This window comes from Adiantum capillus-veneris, chromosome 19 (assembly GCF_014529385.1).
Source record: "Adiantum capillus-veneris isolate H3 chromosome 19, ASM1452938v2, whole genome shotgun sequence".
Classification (NCBI taxonomy): Eukaryota; Viridiplantae; Streptophyta; class Polypodiopsida; order Polypodiales; family Pteridaceae; genus Adiantum; species Adiantum capillus-veneris.
Window position 1 is genome coordinate 80,515,681 of NC_140949.1, and position 19,871 is coordinate 80,535,551.

Below are 19,871 nucleotides of genomic sequence, written 5' to 3' on the forward strand. Positions count from 1 at the left end.
TCTCTCTCTCACACACACACACACACACACACACACACACACACACACACACACACACACACATAGAGCCACACACAATTTGCATCACATCAAGTAGATAACACATGCAATGGTGCCACATCTAGGGACACAACTCCCAAGATAGGTATGCACACTCATCTCCTCTACAAAGATTAATGCGGGTAAAAACTATAGAAAATAGCAGCTAATGGGCAGGGTCATAAAATTGCATAAAAAGTGACCCAAAATGAAGTATTGATGGAAAATGATACATATATATGTTTTTAATGCTTATAAAAGTGATCCCACAAATTTAACATTTTGTTTTACTCCGTTTGAAAATTTTCACATAAAAATTGGTCTTTTTTGGGGTAAAAAATGAGCAAAAAATGGCCTAGTTTTGGTCCAAAGTGGAAAATGGTCCAAAAACTTGACACATCAGCTGAAAATTATGTGGGAAAGAGAGAGAGGAATGCTTTTTTAGTGGAAAAACCTGAAATTTTCCACTAGTGTGCAATTCCATTCATGGCTGCTCAATCTATGTGTAGTGCAGTCCCTCCTCTTGTACCTAATCTTGTGACGGAGTGAATTAAGGTTTCCCCTTATCAGAATTGTGTGTGGGCTTCAATTTATAAGCTCTTAAATCTCTGCAAAATCATAAAATGGTCACTGAGAAAGTGGAAGCCCGTGTATTCCTTTCAACCATTTGATGTTACGATTATATAATTAGAGACGAGGCTACATGATTCCATGAAGCTAGATTTCAAACACCAAAGCGTTGCAATCCATTGTGAAGAGAATTGACTAGTTTGATGAAAAGAACATCACAAATTATCTATGAGATTATTTGAAGTAAAAGGACTTGAATTGAGCTCAAAATTATCAAAGAGCTTCATGAAAGCCTATATGGTGGACATCGAGGTGTATGGGCTTCTTTCACCAAAGTGAAAGAAAAATATTGGTGGAAAGGCATGTATAAGGATGTAGCAAATTTTGTGGAGTCTTCTGTCACATGAAAAATGTATTCTAATGTATGTCATTGTGATGGATGGCATCATATGTACCCATCATCCATTCACTATAAATGGGTTGTTGATCTAGTCATAATGCATTTAGGACTTTGGCAAATGAGATACTGCATGAGAAGACTTGAAAAATTAAGTGGAAGGGCGTGCATTGAGGACAAAACCTACACAAGCTGTTTGTAAATTTTTGCTTGAAGATGTTATGTGCCACTATGGATGTGTGGGAAAGATAGTTGATGATAGAGGTGAGTTAGATTCATATGAAGCAAGGGAATTGATAACAAGATAGCCTTGACATGTGCTTATAATCTAGAGGAGAATGGAAAAAGTGAAAGAGGACATTCTCGTATCCTCATAGCTTTCCCTAAGGCATGCAAAGGTAAAATGTGTGAATGGAAAAGGTTGTTACCATATGATTTATGTCCGACCGTACAAAGCTCATTGACTGGTTACATGCTTGCTCACTTGACGTATAATCAGAAGCCAGTCATGCCAATTGAGGAAGTTGTTCTACTTGGAACATATTACCTTGGGAAGATGGTATAAGCAAAAAAAATCTCCTTGCATTGTGCATAAGGAAATTGGAAAGAAGACATGAAGACATAGAGATTGCAAAAGCTCGACTGAACGATGCAAGACTAAAGAATAAAGATAGGTTTGATCAAATACATAGGCTTTGACCAAACCCTATTGAAGAGGGTGATTGGGTCCTAATGTATGATCTCGGGGGGGTCACTTAATAATTATGTGACTATCATGTGAGTGCAGCAGAAGGGATTATTAAATTTTATTTTTTCTCACATTTTCACATACAGAAGGGTATCATAAAATGGAATTGAAAAAAAAATCACAGATAGAATAGAAAAAGGGTGTATTTTATCTTTCAGAAATTCACAGATAAGGAGTTCTATAAATAGTCCTTGACACACGCGATATACACAATTTATACATAGTGACCCCACGCCCCCCCGAGTGTATGATAATTGTAATGAAAATGGCCTTTTAACTTTGAGAGTAATGGAAATTAGAAATAGTACTTTTGTGAAATTGCTTTGTGAGCATAGAGGGTGAACTTAATTGATGGTAGCAACATAAACATAGCATTTAGTTAACTTGGCATGAACAATACTTTTTCAAGAGAGAGAGAGTTTAGAGAACATGACAATAGTTGAGGACCGGATTTATGTGGAGCCGGTCCCCCCTCCAATAGGCATTTGTATTATAGTTTCTCCCTCAAGAGAGACTTGGTACAATACAATCTTTGTGTTCCTTGTGACCTAGGTGATGCAATGAAGATGGAAAGCTTCATGCATCACGAGCATAACATAAACTTTGTGCAAAGCATTAACTATCCCAAGCCTCCATCCCAAGGCCTCAAACACCTTCGAAGGTGGAGAGAGCTAGCGGGGAATGAGGGTAGGGAAGAGGAAGAAGAAACATTTCATAGGAGAAAGAACTAGTTCCTCACTTATCATCACTCTTCTTGCTAGCATACATAATAGCATAGTAATAAAGATGGAGAAGATGGAAATCACAAGCATTGCAACATGGCTCTTGGTTGGATTTGCATTCCATATCCAAGAGTGTTGGTGTAGGCTGTCAGCTTCTCTACTTTCTTGGAGAAGGAGATGGAGCTCTTGCACTTTGCACTTCACACAATGAGTGTGTGTGTGTGTGTGTGTTCGGGGGGGGGTGGGGGGGGAGTATATCCCCCAAGCATGCCCTTAGCTTCCTTGGTCGACGACCCCCCTAGATCATGCTTGAATCTCGGATAAACTCCTCCAGGCCTCATAGCCAATCACAAGCAAGAGGCATTACAGGCAACAAGGGTAGTCTTGGGACAAGTTTCCCCCTTTCCCTTTGAGAGAGAGGACTTGATAAATGCAAAGACAATTAATTAAATTCACTTAATTATCATTGGAACCGTTAAATGGCCAACCAATAGGCTTTAGGAACACAATGAGGGCATCATGAGGAGGAACTTGACAAGTCTTCTTTTTGCTTTATTTGTGTACCAAACTTTCCTTGTGTGAGGGTGTGTGTGTTCTCTCTCTGGGCCCCTCTTGTAGGGCTCGTCCCCCTCCTTGTAGGGATGGTGGTCTTACTTTTGGCACACGTTACCCTCAAGCACCTTAGTCAGCAACAAGCATGACAAAGCACCTCAAGATTGGATGGTGTTCCCACAAGCACCTCAAGCTCCCTAGTTGGCAAGCACGACAAGCACCTCAAGCACCTTAGTCAGCAAGCACCTCAAGCACCTTAAGCTTGGGTCGCGTTCCCACTCAAGCTCACCTAAGGTCAAAGGACTTTTTAACACTAACCTTTGGAGGTCTTTAATGAATCTAACCCTAAGGTCTTTAAGCTCCATTAGCTAACTTTCTCTTTGATAGATCATCTCTCATTTGGGCCTCTTTACCATTGGCCCTGTGTCGAGATAGACCTGAAAGCACATACCTATATTCTAACCCTTGTTTTCGTTTATTCTCCCACATTAAATGATTATTTTAATATGCGAAAATCATTTGGGTTGGTTAGATATTAGTTTTTATGACAATAATAGCCTTGACAACTAGCACACCACACAAACAAAGTCTGCAAAAAGGTGATTTGGGCCATATTTTGTCAAATATGTGCATGAAAATGCTAGATATACCTTGAGCGATGGAACAGAGCTAAAAATTCCCATATAAGCAGGAAAAAGAATCAAGATGTTCAAGAGGAGACATGATAATGATCCTTTTGATTCACAACAAAATAAAGATGAAGAACCTAATGACACTGACATGGATGAGGATGAAGAAGCAAATGATGGTCTCCTAGACTTTGCAAAAGATGAGAATGACATCCAAATATTTGTGTATCTTAATAAAGATTAGATCTATATAGCCAAAATGTTGGCACATGCTGGAGGATATGCAGGTTCAGAGGGGGTGGATCTCATGCTTGGCACGTACATAATGTGAAAAAACATAATTCACCTCGCTTTAGATACTTTTGATTCATGGGAATAAAAGCCATCATGTAACTATTATGTTACATGGTAAAGCGTCTATTACTGTCTCGATCATGTATATACCTATCTGGGAAAGTCATGGCCCTAGATGTAGCACCGTTGCATGTTTTATATACTTGATAAGATGTTTAATTTGGTTTTGTGATGTACATATTCCAAGAATTTCATGGTGGCACACTCATCTCGAGTAGAGAGATTGATGCGGGCAAAAACGATCAAAAATAGCAGCTAAAGGGTGTCATCGTAACTTGCATAAAAAGTGACCAAAAATGCAATATTGATAAAAAATGATGCATATCTATGTTTTTTATGCTTATGTAAGGGATCCCAGGAATTTAAGGATTTTTTAAACTCCATATGGGATATTCACACAAAAAATGCTCTTTTTTGGGTTAAGAATGAGCAAAAAATGGCCTAGTTCTGGTCTAGAGTGGAAAAATGGCCCAAAAACTCACACATAAGCTGAAAATGCCATGGTAAAAAGAGAGATATGGATGCTATTAAAATTAAAACCCTGGAATTTTCCACTAGTGTACAATTTCTTTCATGGTGTCTCAATCTATGTGTAGTGCAGTCCCACGTCTTTGCAATCTTGTACCTGATCTTGTGAGGGAGTGAATTAGGTTTCCCCTTATCAAAATGATGTGTGGGCTTCAATTTAGAATCTCTTAAATCTACGCAAAATCATAAAATTGTCACTGAGAAGGTGGAAGTTCGTGTATTCCTTTCAATTGTTGTTACCACTATCTAATTGAGGGCAAGGCTACAATTCCATGAAAGAGGTTTGGGTTTTGATTAGGACTTGTGATTGTATGAGCATTGACGTCTCATGAATGAAAATTTAGTGTTTTTAATTGAACTTTTTATGTAGAATTGAACGTGATTTGGTTATCCTTTCATCATAACATCGACTACAAAAACAAGCAGATTCCAAGCACGATAGGAAATAGGTTTTTTGACTTTTCTCTCACGAACACTCTTAGAAATTTAAAACATGTTTAGGAAGAAGGTAATTGGTGATTCTCCATAAGCAGTTTTTGCACAAAGTTTTTGTGGTTCTCATCACAAACTCTCACAGCCATAGGGTCCCCACCCTCCTTACTAAACCACACACAACCCAACAATGTTGTTGGAAAAAGAAGTTGCGTCGATCTAAATGTTTTGTTTTTAGCCAAAAGAAGAGGTTTTTTTCAATTTTTCCGCGAAGCCTTGTAGATCATACTTGTTCCTGTCGTTTTGAGTACAAGAAGAGCATAGCTCGTTTAATAACCTCCCAACCGCCCCCGAGCTATCTCGATCACAATCTCAATCTTGTGCATGAAAAGGTTCTCGTAGAGTCCACCATGTAGATACCCCTTGCATGTGACATTAAAAGACTTGTGAATTGACTGAGAAATTAAAAGACTTGTAAATATAACTACTGGTAATGAAAGTTTTACAAAAGAACTAGCTAAAAATCATATTTTGATTGACTATAAAGAAAATAAAAAATAATCTTAAATAATTTTGATTGTAGAGTTGAGCCAATTTAGAAGTAGTATTATTTTTGAAGTTTTGGTTAAGTAAGATGTATCATGTAAAAGATTCATGTTGTAAGATGTATCATGTAAAAGATTCATGTTGGGTTGACTTCGATGTTTTGTATGTTGAAAACCCCTCCTTCCAACTCTGAGGACAAAGTTAATTTTGATAAGGGGATAATGTAATAGAACTTATTTCTAAAAATTCTTTAAAAAAAAAAGAATGTAATAGAATATATCTTTCGTTGAATATGATTTAAAAGCTTGTTGAATAGTTTATCAGATAGATAGTATTATTCTTATGTAAACGAGTTTAAGATATTGAGAGACAAAATATATTCTCTTCTTTTTAAATAATACAATAAAGACATATTTGATAAATATTAATGAATAACAGATAGTTTGCCTATGAACAGTATAATAAAAACATAGTTAAAATTGATATTTTTATTAATATCAATGTTTTTTTTTTGTTTATCTTAAGATACATGGGTAGGCTTAGAATAAGTGGAAAGAGTCGTGGAGACCCAAAAAAAAGGGTTTTTATAAATCACGATTTAGAAGTTGCAATCTTAACCACAAGAAGAGGTTTTTCGCAATTTTGTCCTACGAAGCATTCTAGACCAGATTTGTTCCCATCGTTTTGAGTACTTGCAAGTCTATATTTTGAGTTTGTATGACAAATTCATGATAGAAATAAATTGCCAACATCAACAGAATAGCCTACAAGCACTAAAACAGGTTAGCTTACAAACAGATATACACAGGTAATATCTCTTTTGTTTAATCCAATCAAGAAATGGTTGTACTATTTTATGATGGTATAAAAATATGTTCTTTTAATTTCATTGTCATGTTGAATTGGTTGCACGAGTATGCTCTTTTGGCTATTTTGTAGACGTTGCAGAAACCAATGCAATATCTACTCTACAAAGTGAAACAGGATCTGTGTAAGATATCATGATATTGAGATTTCGATCCTGTTGCAATTTGGATTATGATCATTGTTACCATCTAGAGATTGAGAGTGTGATTGTGACTGAGAGTGTGATTGAGATTGAGATGTAGATTGTGCACAAGATTGAGATTGAGATTGCGATTGTGATTGAGAGTGAGAGTGTGATTGAGATAGCTTGAGGGTGTTCGGGAGGTTATGAAACAAGATATGCTCTCTTGTAATGATTATCTTACATCCATATATAGTCTTTATTTTGTATTCACTCTGCGTACTCTATATTTTCCTTGTTCAACCATCTATTTCGCTCTCCCGTGTCGCGTCATCCTCCCAATAAAACTCAAGACATAATATCAGCACAATATATGGTATCAAAAGAATCTCAAAACCACAACTCAAAGACATGTGATCTCTTGGAAATTTACAAGCACACACCCACCCAAAAGACCACCATGGAAACTAGAAAGCACTTTCCCTAGCATGGATTTACAACACACACCAACCAATGCACTTGAGGAACAAAGATTCTCCTTTCACCAAATAACTCTTCAAAATCACAATCTTTAAGTGTAGATACACCACCAAACAAGAGATCTTCCACAACCTACCCTACACCAAATTGCATGTGGACTACCATATCCCGTACCATTGGGGAAAAAGACCGTATCTCCCAAACCACAAATCGAGTAGCGATGCTTTCAAGCCTCAAAATTTCTCTGTATTTTCTATAACAGAAGTTCTACAAGCCACAAATTTCAAATCTATGCACCTCTATTGTAAAACTTGGTGCGGACAACAAGTTGTCATGGCCCTACTACACATAAGCAAGGCTAGTCGAGGACCAAAAACCGCATGAAAACACATGAAGGAGGCACAACAAGAAAACACCTACAAATTTATTATATTTGGATGAACATTTCTTGTGTTTTTACATGAGTTTAATTTAGATACAAGTGACACTTCAAAAACCTCACTTACAGGCATCCAAGGCAACTTGACAACTAGCGTCACACTAGTGACTTGCACTGCATGAGAGCCCACACATCCTTCTAATATTGGAAATGATGTCCATCTGTAGAAGTCTACAAAAAAAGGGATTTCTAAAATACACGTAACAACGTCTTCTTACAATCGGATATGTCTATGACTATTCTCGTCAATGGTTTTCCTTTTGGCCAGCATTATGTTGCTCCTTTCCAAGTCCAAGGATTTCTTGGTTGGAAAGAAAATATGTTGTTAATTGTTGAAGGCAATGAACTCCCTGATGTTGTTCTTGGAAACTATGTATGTTCGTCTTAGCCTGTTGATCTGGATCATGACAACTTCTTATCATGAAAGGACCTATATTTAAAGACTGACATCTTGCGTATGCACATTGAAGACTGACCTATATTTGAAGACTGACATCTTGCGTATGCAGATTGAAGACTGACCTATATTTGAAGACTGACATCTTGCGTATGCAGATTGACAATGTTGTGATAAAGTAGCTCTTTGGTATATTCCTTTTGCTCTTATTGATTCTCTTTTGCTTGATGTGTATGAGCTTCCTACTCTATGAAAGTACCTTATCGCAAACTTTCAAAAGAAATACAAAAAATACGTTATTTGAGAGGTTTGCTGACAAAGTTACAATATGAAGTTGGTATTGCTATGACGAGACACATTGAGTCTTAGAATCTATTATTAATCAACTTGCTACTGTCAATGATCCTATTTCATACAGACACCTGATTACACTTCTCCTTGATACGGTGAAGGACTCTTCCTATGATAACATTGTTACCATTCTTTCTAATAAATACGGTCTAGATTTTGATTAAACCTTCGTATCTTTAATTGAATACTCTCAACATGAATAACAATGTTATACTGTTCATGACATAGCTATAATCTCACAAGAGGAGTGTAAAGACTAGGGACTGGAGCATGCCACTTTCCACCCAATTGTGCCCTATATAGGTCTTGCTAATTATAGGGACCCCTTGTACTGCATGTCTGTCCTGGACCTTGGCCTTCCCTATCTTACCCTAGGCTTGACATTACTCCACCGTTGGAGGAGCATTTTCGTCCTTGAAAACAAAAGAGGTTGTATCTTCATAAGAACACTAATGTTTTCCATAGTGGCATCCTTCATGGATCTAGCTGTTCGTTTGACCAGAACACGGTTCAGTAGAAGGTTCAATGAAATCAAGAATAACATCTTGATTTTCCACATTTTTGTCCCTTTGCAGCCGTCTTGTGTAATTGAAACATATCCAACATAGCATGTAGGCTCCATTTAGGACTCACTTGAGTATGCTAAACGAGTTATCACACTAATATGTACCCAAAAGATTACCTCTTTTCATTTTCCATGAAAGTAACTAGTTGATGTGGCTCATCAGCAAAGTATAAGTGTAATCAATTTTTCATTAGTAAACAACCCCACCATAACTAGTGTTCAAGGTTGAGAACGTGACTTACACATGAAGAGACTAAACCTAGTTACAAACATGCTTTACCTTCTGGTAAGCAAATTCCAACAAGAGCAATACATGCTTTCTAATTGGATTTCTTGGTCGCTTCACATATACTTTAGCACAAGATTACACTTATAATTTCCTATCCTCTTTGGATAAATGACAATTCCCCATCATTTTTAGACAGTCTTCCAAAGTGAGTGGTAAACAGTGATCACAATGCCTTACCACATGGCAGCTGAGGAGTCAACAATGTCATAAATAACTAGCTTGGTGAACTTGAAAGAGACACAAACACCCAAATCGATCCATGAACTCTATTGGTGATTGTTAGATCTACGTCATGAATGTGCATGCCGCTCTAAATCAGCCTTTGTTAAACACTAGGGCCCATAACACCGAGTGTGCATGCATTTAGTAAAAATATGTCCGAACTTGCATACCCATCACCATACTTGCCAATACGTATGGTGAAGAGGATGCTTATATCACACATGAAAGAGGAGTGTAAATAGTTGAATACAAACTAAATACTTTCTATTGCAATCATTTGCAAGCCTTGCTGCAACGTTTGAACCATAATAGAATGTGACACATAAGTCACTTCTAGGTATTAACAATGAAACACATTCATTAACAACTCATATCCTTGCTATATGCATAAACAGCCATCTGCTAATGTTGTTTATTAGCACTTGCAACCTCAACAAGTTCTTCCAAGTATCCAACAATTTTTGGCCTGAAATTGTTCATGATGCAGTGTGCTCAAAATGATCTAGCAAATGGATTTGACAAGCACTTGTGGACTTTGTTGCAACACATAATTGATATAACAGGTGAAATGTCTCAAAAAAGGACTTTCGAAAGAAGAACATCCTTCAAGTATGATATTTACTTGTGTATGGAGGTAACTGCAAACACTCAGTGGCATGAGTGAGAGCGACCCTCATTAATCTTGCTCCACACAGGCTAAACCAAACTCTTTGATTTCCTAGACCATGTTGTGTCCCATGTGACAACATGTGCCAAACAAAATCCTACATATAGGTCCATAGCTGCATAATACAAAAATGTATTTGGGACACTACGACCCAAAATTCTTTGCTCTTACATGACCTTGTCATGTCTTTGAAGAGAAAAATGGATGAAAATAGTCAACCTTATTCATCTGACTTGAATAAGGCAAGCAAAACATATTCAAAAAGGGAGTAAAAACAAATCATATGCATACCAAGAGGTTGAACAAAATGCTTGCCTACTCGTAGTCACATACACTTTGCAAACCTGAAAGATACAAGTGGAAAAATACCTTACCATAAAACTTGCCTGAAAGCAAGCCTGAAAGAGGTAATATATTGGTGACCTGTTAAACCCTACACACAAAAGATTACTAAAAAACAAGCAGTAGAAACTAGTGACCCTCGGTATTTCCATTGAAATCGAAACCCCTTGGATAGCTTCTATAATGTCAAACCGCTTGGCTAGACTTTGCATGAAAATTATTCAACCTAGCAGCCAACAGTGACAAACACAGTCTACCATGGTCAAAAGTGTTTGGAATCAACTGAGAGAGTTGAATTTGTCCACTAATCCTTGGTAGATTGCAGACCTCTTTCCTTGAAAGTATAATTGTGATGAGCTCAAATCATGACTCTCAACACCTATGGAGTGATTCTGTATCAGTGGGGTCATACCCCTGAAAATGCCACTCCTAGAGGTCTAATGAGTGCTACAACTAACAAAATCCTCAGTTGGAATCTTATTCACAACTAAGTCATGATAGAATCTTCTCCCTCCATGAATAGAGGAGAAAGATGTCAAATACCCCCAAAGAAAAGTAGTCATACTAGATTTTCTGAGGTGTTTAGAGAAGAGAATATTACTTATGTGAAGGCTCTCTTAACATACTAATTTCTTCCCATGAAGAATATTCTTGATAGCTATGCCATGCCTACTTTCTACCCATAGAAACCGTCATTGGGATTGGCTACACCTTGTGCATAGAGCCAATGACGAAAAATGCTCACCGTTGTATACATATACAATGATCAGAAGCCCATCTACCAGTCTCAATCTTTGTGTACAGAGTATTTGATGGTAGTGAAAAAGCGTATATAATGATGGGGTGGTTGTATTTCCATCTTATTTGCATGCCATCCATGCATATCAAAAAAATGGATTGGTAAGCCCTTTGCTTCAATGACATTCTCAACCTTGTGAGCTACGACTATGCGTGCCTTGCACAATTACACGAGCATGGATACATCACAATGTGTTGTTGCTAAACACAATCGTGGGCTTATATTCACTTAGTGTGAAATATTCATACCATTATGCTTGATCTACAGTCAGATCTATAGTCAATGGATAGTACTATAATACATGATAGAAGCCTTGCTTTGCATGAAGGCTGGCAAAGGACTTTGCTTTGCTCTATAGAGAAATCTTTTGCAAATAATAGATTAACATCATATCTTGAAATGTACTAACCTTGTTTCCTCTTTGAGAGCGATTGTCTTTGCTTGAAGCTGGCTCGTAGCCATATATGCTAAGAAATATCGGATGTACCCGACATTCCATCGTGGCTTGGGTCATACTGACCTCCAAGAGAAAATAAAAAAGACAGCCTATATGCTAATAGCATATTTCAAACTTTGGAAAATTCTATGCAAGATGCCCTAAAGTGAAGACTTGCTTTGTATGATTTCAACAAAAAGATGAGACAGAATGCAACTTGAGTGCTCATAGCAACATATGCTCCTGTTGACACACATATGCCAAAACAAAAGAGAATTGACCTTGTCAAAATTTCATAGAGAACTGGCTTTTTCAAATCTTGCTTGCGCTCGGAGCTTGGAGTTGCTTCCGCCTCAGATTAGCCTCTCTGCTATTATGGTAGCTTTGTATATATGGCATTGTAATCATATCGGTACCATGCACTCTCTGCTATTATGGTGTCTTTTTACATATGACATTGTAATCAAATAGGTACCATGAAATAGGTACCATGCACTGTGCACACTCCACATTTGCACATTGTGACCTCTTGGCCATTTGTATATTTTGTACATAGATATACAATGCACTTTCACATCATTATTGCTAGCTCATATTTTCACATCTGTATAGGGGATTTGGGTTTTCCTTTGTAATCCCCAAGGGTTTTTTCATCCAAAGCTAGACACCTTTGTTTGAGTTGGGGTGTTGGAGCTATATATGGCTCTCTATTCAACTTCAACTCATCTATATATATGTATATTGTCTTCAATATGAATCAGTCTTTGGGAGAATACACAGTGTGTCTCTTGTCTCTTGTCTCATCTCTCTCGCTCTCCATCTCTCTTTCTCTCTACATCTCAACAAAGTGAATATAGTCATTTACAAATTTAATTTCTTCTATTGATAGCTGTTTTTGGCTATCGGTGTATGCCATAGTGAGTCCCCTTGCCCAAGAAAAATCATCTTAACATTATGGATATCCTCACTTTTACCTTTTATATAGGGATGTGTATGTTAGGAGACCCTCCTTGAAAACCCTCAGCGAGCTAGTCACTTGGTTAGATAAACCAAAAAAAATAAATAAATAAATAAATATATATATATATATACACATATATATACATACATATATATATATTATATATATATATATATATATATATAATATATATATATATATCATTTGACCCACTACCTCATCATAAGAGTCATTTCCTATTTTATTTATACTCTTTAATATTTCTCACATATACTATACATAAGGGAACACAACCTTTAAAGTTACTATCATGTGAAATCTGCTCAAAACTAGTTCTTATATTGCTTGGTGTAAGTGATCGTTCAATGATTTCTTTACAGTGGTCATTAGAAATCAAATTTGATTCTTTAAAGTGAATATAGTCATTTATAAATTTAACTTTATTCTAATGATAGCCGTTTTTTTGGCTATCCGTGTATTCCATAGTGAGTCTCCTCAGCCAATCAAAATCATCTTAACATTATGGAAATCCTCACTTTTACATTGTATATAGGCATGTGTAGGTTAGGAGAACCTCCTTGAAAACTCTCAGCTACTTAGTCACTTAGTTAGATGAATCAAAGATATCTATCTATATTTATTTATATATGTGTGTATATATATAATATATATAAAGAATATAACCATGTAGCTCACCATAAGAATCATCAGCTATTTTATTTATATTCTTTACTATTTCTCACATATATTGTACATAAGGGAACACAACCTTTATATTTATTCTCATGTGAAATGTGCTCAAAACTAGTTGTTATCTTGCTTGGTGTAAGTCATTCAATGACTTCTTTATAATGGTCATTAGAAATCAAATTTGATTATGTAAAGTGAACATAGACATTTATAAATTTTATTTCTTCTATTTATAGCCGTGTATGCCATGTGAATCTCCTCGCCAAAGTAAAATCATCTTAACATTATGGATATCCTCCTTGAAAACCTTCAACTAGCTAGTCACTTGGTTAGATGAGCCAAACATACATATATTTATTTATTTATTTATATATTATATATCTATATATATATATATTATATATATAAATATAGCACCTAAGCCATTCCATCACCATAAGAATGAACACTGTTTTACTTATACTCTTATACAATTTCTCACATTGTATACTGTACATAAGGAAACACAACCTTTAAAGTTACTATCATGTGAAATCTGCTCAAAACTAGTTCTTATCTTGCTTGGTGTAAGTCATTCAATGACTTATTTACAATGGTCATTAGAAATCAAATTTGATTATGTAAATTAAATACTACCGTTTATAAATTTTGATTCCTTCTATTGATAACCTTTTTTTGGCTATCCGTGTATGCCATAGTGAGTCTCCTCACCCAATGAAAACCATCTTAACATTATGAACATCCTCACTTCTACATTGTATATAGGCATGTGTATGCTCGAAGATCCTCCTTGAAAACCTTCAGCTAGCTAGTCACTTGGTTAGATGAGCCATATATATATATATATATATAGACACACACACACCTATATATATATACACACATATCACGTATATATGTAGATATGTATATATATATATATATATATATATATATATATATATATATATATATATATATGTATGTATATATATATATATATATATACATATATATATATATATATATGTATATATGTATATATATATAGATATATGCATGTATGTATGTATGTATATACATGCATATATCTATATATCTCTATATATATTATATTATATATTATATATATGTATATATATATATGTATATATGTATATATATATATGTATATATGTATATATATATAGCTATATGCATGTATGTATGTATGTATATACATGCATATATCTATATATATATACATATATACATACATACATACATACATATATATATATATATATATATATATGTATATATATATATATATATATATATATATATATGTATGTATGTATGTATATATATACATATATGTATATATATATATATAAAGCATCTGACCCACTCCCTCACCATAAGAATAATCACCTATTTTATTTATATTCTTTACTATTTCTCACATATATTTTACATAAGGGAACACAACCTTTAAAGTTACTATCATGTGAAATTTGCTCAAAACTAGTTCTTATCTTGCTTGGTGAAAGTCATTCAGTGACTTTTTTACAATGGTAGCTAGAAATCAAATTTGATTATGTAAAGTGAGTATAGTCATTTATAAACTTGGATTTCTTTTCAGTGAAAGAAATTTTCTGGCTTTCTATGTATGCCATAGTGAGTCTCCTTGCCCAAGCAAAATCAGCTTAGCACTATGGATATCATCACTTTACATTGTATATTGACGTGTGTGTGTGTGTTAGATGACCCTCTTTGAAAACCCTCAGCTATCTAGTCACTTGGTCAGATGAACCAAATGTGTGTGTGTGTGTGTGTGTTTGTTCAACCAAAGGGGGGCCACTACAAGAATTTTGTAGTGGGAAAAGATACATGATTTTTCTGAAGTATTTTCATCCACTTACACTCCAAACTTCAAAAAGTGGTCAACATAGAAAAAGGTAGCCAACAAGCTTAAAAATTTATCTAAATATTTTCATGATCTCTAGAGTTCTCGATTTTGAGATAGGATTTTTTTAGTGGACCGCAGTCTGTCTACACTTTCACAAAAGGAGTCATCCTAGTCTCCTTCACTCCTTACACACTCCCATATACACACACCTAATCAACCTCTCCAACCTTCATTCAAACCAACAAATGCCATCTTTTCTATCGCCGTCTTCACCATTTTCCTTCCTCCTCACTTCCATAGCTTTAAATCAATGTCTTCACACACATAAACACTCCCATAACTCTTTACCATCATTTCCATATTTTTATTCACTCTTCACCCATTCCAAAGCCACAAAAAGTGAGAAAATTATCCAAATTAACCTCTGCAAAAGGGGTATTTTTAGCATTGATCACTCCAAATTCTTCACTTCAACGTGACTTCAACAAGAAACCCAACCATGCAAGAGCTGCCTACAATTATCGGTTCATCAATAGGTGTAGATAGGTGATATTTCTTAATTTTTGCCTAGATTTTACGCACTCCACGTTATTGCTCTTGAGGAGTTAACCATTGTAAATTCTTATGTAATGCAGCTTGTATGCATAGCATAGTCATCTCTCAATCTACTAACCTATGAACACAAATATCCATTAACATAATCTTAGAAGACACCTCACCTCAAGACATGTACATAGTGAAAATTCTCTCTCTCTCTCTCTCTCTCATCCCATGTTCACCTACCATCAATAATGCCCTTTTCTAGAGTCCAGATCCATAACTCAAGTAGATAAGAGAGTCCCACCATGTTTTTTTATTCAAAAAATCCTTACCTTGATTTATTAGCTTCTAAAATAGGATTATCAATAACTTCAAGAGGGGTCTCCAATCTATAGATAGGCCCCTCTCCTTCCTTGTAAATCATCTCTCACATAGCACTCTAATCGTATATGTATAAGGAGAGACTAGGTGTAGTCACCGATTGGTGCACTGTAGTTTTGATGCTTCACATTGAAAATTAGAGAGAGTGAGTGCCACAGCTGAAGATCAATAATGTACATGCTCCATTAAGATTGACATTCGGTGCATCAAAGATATGAATTAGCTTTCAAATCTTCATCCACCCACTTATGCATTAGGAGCAGAATGGGGTCTAGGAGGGCCTCTTTATTTGGCTATTTAAGGAATTCAAACCTTTAGTATTAAGAAAGTAATCAAAGGATATATTTTGAATTCAAACACGCAAAATGGCTAGTTTATTTGAATTCAAATTTCCCCCAAAATGGAATTTAAAATCTAGCGGATAAAACCATATGATGTAGCATATGTATGGAAACAGCTCGACGTGTAGATTACATATCTATGATCTCCCCTCAAATCAGAGATCATCTGTGGGAGTGGAAGGACAAAAATCATAAAATTTTCCACCTCCTTTCTGGGGGGGAAAGTGCATCCTTTGACCACTCTTACACATCTCTTACACACCCACCATTGTTGCACACGTGGTGTACACCTATTTGTCAAAATAATAATCACCTCCATGAGATCATGGAAAATAAAGAGGCCCTCCTAGACCCCATCATCTTCCTAATGGCAACCCGGTTTGGTGAATTCAAAGTGATTTGTATCTTCAAATTTGTGTCACTTGAGTTGGGTGCGAAAGTGTTTGTGTGTTTTCATTGCCTAATTCTTGTCCATTGTAAGAGGGTATTGTGGTGAGAGGTTCTCCACAACTCTAAGACAATGTGTGCATGATGACAATGTTTAGAATTCACTAAGTGTTGGTCTAGTTTTATGAAAGCTCCATGATAGCATCATAATAAACAACATCCTTTGTAACTTGTAGACCAGGTATTGCACAAGCTCCATTCCTTTTTCTCTCTCCCCCCTTTCCTCTACATCTTTCTTGCTCCAATTGATTGTGTTTTTGCATTAATTTTATTGTTTATATTTTGTTGCGCCGCTTGTCAGTCATGATGGAAACTCTCTTGCATTCTAGTTCGCATCTCGTAACTAGGTGGTGCCCCTTTTCTTGTTTGGGTTTGGTTGTGAGTTTGTTGTTTCTTTTTTGTACTTGTGACTACCCCAAACCCAATTAAGCAACATGAGAGCCTTGAGGAGTGTCTAGAGATCTCTTCTCTTGTTGTTCACCCCGTATCATCTCAATTTTGATGCCCCCATTGAGGAGGTCTTTGTGTATATTGCTAATTCATATTGCATGAATTCTTAGCCTTTCGTGTAATGAAGTAAGTTGTATGAATCACAAAATTTAATAGGACCCCTTTATTCCTATTGCAAGGTAAAAGGTACACATCACTTTTAGCACTAATCTACAATTTCAACTTGTAATTTGTAGAATTTTAAGCCCTCATAGGTAGTAATTCGTTTTATCTTGCCTCTCATTAGGAATGACCTTAGTTTGGATTTTTTTTTTTTTGTTCTATTTTAAGCAATAAGTCATGTATAGACCATGTATAATGGACCAACAATAGAGATTTACTCTTTTTACTTTACACACCATATGAAAATATACATTACAATTAGTAGGAAGATCCATTTGAAACAACATGGCAGGTAAAATTCTTGCATCACCATAACCTATCATCTTGTATCTTGTCGAATATCACACCTCATTTTACATGCATGTTTTTATTTTGTTCTTGTATAGATTGCAACCTTTTAATTAAAAAAAAACATTTCAATGGAGTTTCAATGCCAAATGTCAAAATATCCCTTCTTTTTTGGAGATCCTGGTGAGGGTGTTGACCTATTTCTAGAAATTCTCAAGATGGCTTGCCATATAAAAGTGGTGGTAGGTGATGAGGAATGCTTAGACATTTTTGAGATTGTTCTTAATTAAAAAAGATGCTAGTACCTTGTTTTCCTCTCTTTCCCAAAAAGTTAGAAGAGTCTCTAAAGATGTTTTGGATCACTTCAAGCAATACTTTTTCAACCCACAAAACACTCAATAAATATGGAGACACATTGTTACTCATGAGTAAAAAGACCTAATGACCATGAGACCTATAGCTAGGAGTCCATTGGAGTTCGTTCTATGTCTTTGGGCTATAGGGGGAATGAATATTTCTAACTCCATGGATAGTGAAAAATATTTAAAAAATTAAAGACTCGTAACTAGCCTATTTTCCACACTCAAGGTAAAAGTAGATGCACGAGCACCAGTCACCTTTGATGCTACCAAACTAGGGTTGTTATGAGGTATAGGAAAATCTAGTGCATTTCAAGGATTCGAGTAGAGGTCCTAGACCTAAAGAGACAACATAAGCACCAATGTGTAAGGAGATGGTGCATTTCAAGAAGAGCTTCCAGTAGACGGACCTAGACCTAAAGAGACAACATAAGCACCAACTTCTAAGGATATGTCCAAGGTAGCAATTGAGATAATTAAAAAGCTAAATGAATCTCTCAGCAACCTATCAATTTACCTTACATAAGTTGTGGGCCCCAAAGAACAAGCAACGAAGTTCAAAAAACAAGATCCACAACCTAAGTGTGTTTTGTGGTGTTGGAATTGTGAGAAGTTTGGGTATGTAATATATAATTGTCCTTGGTCGTGTGGAGAGCCAGCGAGGCCTAGCTTGAACTATCTAATGTTAAATGTAGGGAAAGGTATGAATCAAAAACCCATGCTTTTGGAGACACCAAATGCAGTGAGACCTTAACCATGAGGAGGAGTGGTTAAGGTCACCTTTGATAAATCCAAATGTGCATGTGGTAGAGGTGACCAAGTCAAACGAGGTTGACATGGAAGAAAATAAAGAGAAGGACAAGAAGGAGTCACATAACAAAGGGACCATGGGACAAGGCAAGAAGGTGAAGGAGGCCAAGAAAACTTTTGGAAGACATGAAAGGTAAGGACTTTGACATCTCATGGTCTCAATATCTTGCATTATTTCCACTAGTCAAGAGGGAGTTAACAAAGGTTTCTAGCACTAGGACAAAGATAAAAGAGGATGTGGATGTTGTAAAGATTGCAGAAGATAAAATGAATGAGGACATTACACCTAGCTAGTTTGTTACATCAACAAAAAAAATGGTGAAGAAGGCTATAGTGGATGGGGGTGCACAAATTTGCACCATGACAGAGGATCTCATACAAATACTAGGTATGCATATCAATGAGACACTTGAAATCAAAGTCAAAATGGCAAACCATAGCAAAGCTAGGTGCCTAGGGATTTGTAAAAATGTTTTTGTGGAGGCCTTTGCAATTAAGAAGGCGTCTGATTTCTATGTTATATCTACCAACAAAAAATGCTATCCATTTATCCTAGGAAGATCGTGGCTAATGAAAATGCAAGGTTTGTAGGATTGCAAAACTAGAAAGTTGATTTGCAGTGAGTGATGAAAATTATAAGAAGGTTTTCTTTGACATGAAGGAACAATGTCAAGAAAAGATCCATAATGAATCATCTCAAAGTGAGGCAAATCAAGACTCGATCTATAACACCTCAAAATTAAAGAAGAAAGTAGCAGAAAAATCACTAAAAAGGAATACTTCATTAAATTCATGGAGGTAAGGTTCTTGCAAAACAGCAAGAGAATTCTTGTCAAGGTTTGGAGGAGGTAGGTCCCTAAGAGAACCAAAGTGTGCAAGATGAAGGGATGTTAGAAGGTATTCAGGCGGTCTGGGGTGGGCAACAAAAGAGGGGACCTCTAAACACCCCTCAAGGCTCCCGTGCTACTCAATTGGGATTGGGGCAACCACAAACAAGAGAAACCACAACAAACCCACAGCCAACAACAAGTCAAGGGGCACCCCCTAGTTAGAGAGCAAACTAGGATGCTGAAGAGGAGA